The sequence below is a fragment of the Heptranchias perlo genome, chromosome 20 (genome assembly GCF_035084215.1).
Source record: "Heptranchias perlo isolate sHepPer1 chromosome 20, sHepPer1.hap1, whole genome shotgun sequence".
In the NCBI taxonomy this organism is placed as follows: Eukaryota; Metazoa; Chordata; class Chondrichthyes; order Hexanchiformes; family Hexanchidae; genus Heptranchias; species Heptranchias perlo.
Window position 1 is genome coordinate 9,110,106 of NC_090344.1, and position 5,245 is coordinate 9,115,350.

A 5,245-nucleotide genomic window follows, 5' to 3' on the forward strand; every position below is an offset into this window, starting at 1 on the left:
GGCCTGGTTGTAAAATGGCTCTTGTATTCTGGAGTCTTCACAAGAGGCAACACCTCAACCCGAGTTGTCAGAGCTGCTTTCTCACTTCCCTAAACAAACAAAAAACGGTGCTCTCTCGACAGAGAGAGAGAGAGGGAAGGAAATGAGGGAAGGAGAGAGGGTATCTGACGAAGGAGGGAACAACAACTTGTACAATACAACGCCTTAAATGCGGAAAAACCATCCTGAAGGGCTTCAGGGTGCGGCGACGAAAAAGTTAAGCCAAGGAAGGAGATATTAGGAGGGATGACCAAAAGCTCAGTCAAAGAGATGGGTTTAAGGAGAGTGGGCTTTTTGCTCTCAAGATTGGAGGAGAGGGGAGATGGAAGGGAAAGGATAAAGGCAAACTACATCTACCTGGAAGGAGGGAGATTGACTGACTCATTCTGATTTATCCCAACCTCGATTGCGCGGGGTTGGTTGTATCTATCAACACATCACAGGAGGTGGAAGAAGAGGTCTGCGGTTGGGGCAATTTTCTGTATTTTCTTTTCGACATTTTGCTTCACCTGGAAAAGACAAGATCTAGGAAGAGGTTGAAGAGAGGCAGGAGAAGGAAATAAGACACATTGTCTAAAGGGGGTGGGGATGGTGAATCATATTTAATAAACACCCCCATTGCCTGGCCGTTGTAATAACTAGGTTTCAAGGGATATCTGTAACAGTCGGGTAAATAGAGTTGATGCACAGATCACCCCTGATCTAATTAAATGGCGCTGCGGGTTCGAGGGGCCGAATAGTCGTCTCCTGTCCCCAATTTTCTACATTTATCAACGTGGAGCTCGAGGAAAGGTTTTTTTTCATCAAGTGATCAATGCAGAAAGCGCTCAGAAAGCCCGTTAATTTCCTTCTTGCACAATTCAAAAGCACTGGACCCCGATGACAAAGAGCAAGAAAGCCGGATTTCAATCACGAGCCTCATGATTCAGTAATGATGAGTGCACTGTATGGTAACATGGCCGAGCGGTCAAAGCCGCTAGATTTATGCTGCGGGGACGTGGGTTCGAATCCCACGACTGCCAGGATTTTCCGCAATGTATGTTTTGACAAATTCAGAGAAAATCATGGAGTGTGGTCCAGCGGAGGATTTCAAAGAAGCTGCATGTGCAGCAGAGAGAACCATGGACTTTGACTGCAAAAAGGGAGACCATTCGGGCCATCGTGTCCGTTCCGCTTTCAAATTCTTGCAGCGGTGGGATTCCATACCATGTACCCGGAGAGATTGGAGCTTTAATCCAGGATGAGTCCCATCAAGGGGACAAGACACGTTTGCATAGGTAAGGGCCGCTCACGTTTGCATCCGTTTCAGAAGAGTGGGACAGGTGAATATGCGGTATTTATCGGTTAGTTGAGACTCAGGGAATACCATGATTGTAAGTTCGATTCCCACTTGGAACAAGCAATCGTTTTGCTTTTGAACAATTCGAACGGAGATGAAGGTACAGTTGGTGTTTTTCAAACTACATCTCCTTATTGGTGTTGCCATGAGGTTCCTCCGACCTATCGTGTTCCAATAGAAGATGAGAGATTTAAAGTAGCGTTTCAACATTACTTGTTCACAGGAGGGAGGCTGTGGTTTTGGTGCCATAGGCTTTGATTTTGATCCATCTGAAAAATGTGGGATTTAACTGGAGCTTTAAACCAGCGCCTTAGACCACTCAGACACGATACTTTCCATCCTCTACTTCAGGATCTACTGTTACAGGAATAGAATTACTGCAAGCAAGAATAGTACCTCTGAAGCACCAATGCTCGCAAGGCGGAAGAGTGTTTTATCCAGTTGGAAACCTGTATGAAAGAACATGCAGCCTGGCAGAGCTGGACGTCCAGCCGATTGAATTTTGCGCGAAGCAGATGATGAGGCTCCATCTTGAGAGTTCTTTGGACTTTAGTGTAACAGCTCCGGGGGTCAGAATGGCCGAACGGGTGGAAGGTGCTGAGTTCAGGTCGCAAATTTCACTGGAGGTGCGGGTTTCAAACCTTTCAATACTTTCTCCCTCATGTGCTTATCTCGCTTCCTCTTCAATGCATCCATACGATTGGCCTCAGTTATTTCTTGTCGTAGCGAGTTCCACATTCAAACCAGTCCCTGAGTAAAGAGGTTTCTGTTCAATTCCCTATTGGAATTATTGGCGACTATACTTTCTGTACATTTTCATTATCCTGCAGAATATTCGATACTGTTCTCAACATCTTCTACTACCGTTAATATTGGAGGGGTTTAGACTATGGTAATGATCACTGCGATTATTTCCGATTTCATTAATTTGATGCAAATTGAACAATACTAAACTGGCGAAACATTCCCTGCCGATATTAAACACACCTTGAGTTTCAATCGTAACGTGTCTGACAACAACTTATAAAGCGAAGTATTTGAAACACGTTGGGGTCACAGTTTCTTTTTGCACAGAACAAAACCTAAATCATTTAAGATGGCATTTTTTTTACTGCATCAAAATAAACAATATCTTGTTGTCAGGTTTGGCTGCTTCGTTCTTCAGTGTCAAAGGGAGAATTGTCTGATCTCCTCATTTATTTCACGTAAGAAACAAACACAAACACAAACACATGCATTAGATCAGAATCAACTCACAGATGGACTCACAATGAAAATTACAGCGAGAGACACAGACAGCATCGGGAAACACAGAGAAACAGACAAAAGAAATGGATGAGTGCAAAATGGCCCCACACTCCTCAAACTCACCGTCTGTGCTCAAAGGAAGCTGACAGATATCAGTGAGAAGATGTAATACTGTACCAACGTGACTTGGCGCCGTGGCTTAGCTAGTCAAAGCGCTTGTCTCGTTAACAGGAGATCCTGGGTTCGATTCCCAGCGGTACCTTTTTGTTTCCTTAGTGATATTTACTACTTTGTGAATTTGAGCAACAAAATATCACAGGGCATATTTGATGTCCAGATCACCCATGATCAAATTGAAGAGCGCAGCAGGTTCGAGGAGCTGAATTGTATTCTCCTGTCCCGATGTTCCCATACTGCTCAACGCGGGGCTGTACGACAAGTAAAAAAAAATCATCAGACTGACTCCAGATTGAAGATCGGGTGTTCAGAAGGAAGTTTCCTCAGATTGTTGGACAAATTGACGCAATGAAGCAAAACCAATTGCTCCTTCCCTGCCAGAAGAGGCAACAAATGTTGTCAGTGGGCCCGGTTATCACAGTCGTTCGAGCATGTGACTCTTGATTTCAGGGTCGAGGGTTCGAGCCCCACGTTGGGTGGTTCACATTTTATTGCTCACAAAGGGTTACAGGTGCAACCTCTTATCTTCAATTAATGAAATCCAGTTTTATAAACGGATACAACAATGAGCTGTGTGAAAGAAAACCGTGAGCACTGGCAAACATCCAGTCCCGTCCCGATTCGACCTTTTGATTCCCTGCACGTGGGACACGGCAGATTATCTGTTCAATTCGGATTCATTTTTTGCTGTTATTAAATATTAAGTAATATAATGTTTAGAAGATGATAACTCTGGATCCATGAGCCTCTCTGATCCCTCCAGACCGCCCCTTACCCTCTTTAATTCTCCCTGAGCTCATTGTCTTCTCCGATACGTTCTGTAACTTACCTTCTCCGATCCCCTCAGAGAGTCCCTGATCCTCTTTGATACCTTTTCAGCGTCCTTTACGTTCTCTGATACACTGAGTGCCCCTTATTGACTAATATGCACGGAGACCCCTTACATTATCTGACACCCTCTGACAATCCGATCCCCTATCTCAGATCCCCTTGCCCGACCGGATCACCACGAAGAAGCCATTAAACTCCCTGATACCTTCTCAGAAGATTTACAGGTTTATTGTACAATCTCGGGTTTCGGCAGCTCTCTCTGTTGGGAGAATCCAGAATGAGGGGGCTTAATCTGAAACGTAGAGCAAAACCATTCATCTGATAAATCAGGAAGCACTTTATCACAGAAAGTGTCTTAGAAATCTGGAACTCTTTTCAACAAAAGGCTGAAGATGTTGGGTCAATTCACATATTGAAGACTGACATCGATGGATTTTTCCACGAAAGTGTATCAAGGGATATGTGTCACAGTCGGGTTAATAGAGTTGGTACACAGATAACCCCTGATCTAATTCAATAGCGCAGCAGGTTCGAGGGGCTGAATAGTCTTCTCCTGTCCTCAATTTTCTATGTTTATCAACGTGGAGCTCGATGACAAGTTTTTTGATCAAGTGTTAAATGCAGGAAGGGCTCAGAAAGCCCTTTAATTTCCTTCCTGCACAATTCAAAAGCACTGGACCCAGATGATAAAGAGCAAGAAAGCCGATTTCAATCACTAGCCTCATGTTTCAGTAATGATGAGCTTTGTTCGTGGCAGCATGGCCGAGCGGTCTAAGGCGCTGGATTTAGGCTCCAGTCTCTGCGGGGACGTGGGTTCGAATCCCACTGCTGTCAGGGTTAGTCGCAATGTTTGTTTTGACGTATTAACAGAAAATCATGGTGAAGTGTGGTCCAGCGGAGAATGCAAAAGAAGCGAAAAGTGCAGCAATGAGAATCATGGACAGTTGCTGCACAAAGATGGACCATTCGGCCCATCGTGTCCGTGCCGCTTTCAAATGATTGCAGCGTTGCGATTCGATATCATGTACCCAGAGAGACTTTAGCTCTAATCCAGGATTCGTTTCATCAAGGGGACAAGACACGTTTTCATAGGTAAGTGCGGCTCATGTCCGCATCTTTTCCAGCAGAGTGGGACATGGAAATACGCGGTATTTGTATGTCAGTAAAGGTTCGGGGAATGCCGAGATTGTGAGTTCGATTCCCACTTGGAACAAACAATCGTTTTGCTTGTGAACAATTCGAACGGAGTTGAAGGAACAATTGGTCTTCTTCCAACGACATCTCCTTATTGGTGTTGCCATGTGGTTCCTCCGGCCTATCGTGTTCCAATAGCAGATGAGAGGTTAAAAGCAGCGCTTCAGCATTACTTGTTTACAGGAGGGAGGCTGTGGTTTTGGAGCCATAGGCTATGATTTTGATCCATCTACAAAATGTGGGATTTATCTGGAGCTTTAAAACAGCGCCTGAGACGACTCAGACACGATACTTTCCACCCTGCACTTCAGGATCTACTGTTACAGGAATAGAAATACTACAAGCAAGAATAGTACATCTGAAGCACCAATGCTCGCACGGCAGAAGAGTGTTTTGTCCAGTTGGAAACCTGTATGA

General features: G+C 44.6%; 2 non-coding genes across 2 annotated transcripts; both read left to right on the plus strand.

Moving 5' to 3' along the window:
- The first annotated feature begins 2,814 nt into the window (after positions 1–2,814).
- On the plus strand, positions 2,815–2,888 carry trnat-cgu (transfer RNA threonine (anticodon CGU)). The gene has a single exon. It is a non-coding gene; the product is annotated as a tRNA-Thr (tRNA).
- Positions 2,889–4,386: 1,498 nt separating this feature from the next.
- Positions 4,387–4,468, plus strand: trnal-uag (transfer RNA leucine (anticodon UAG)). The gene has a single exon. It is a non-coding gene; the product is annotated as a tRNA-Leu (tRNA).
- Positions 4,469–5,245: the final 777 nt, after the last annotated feature.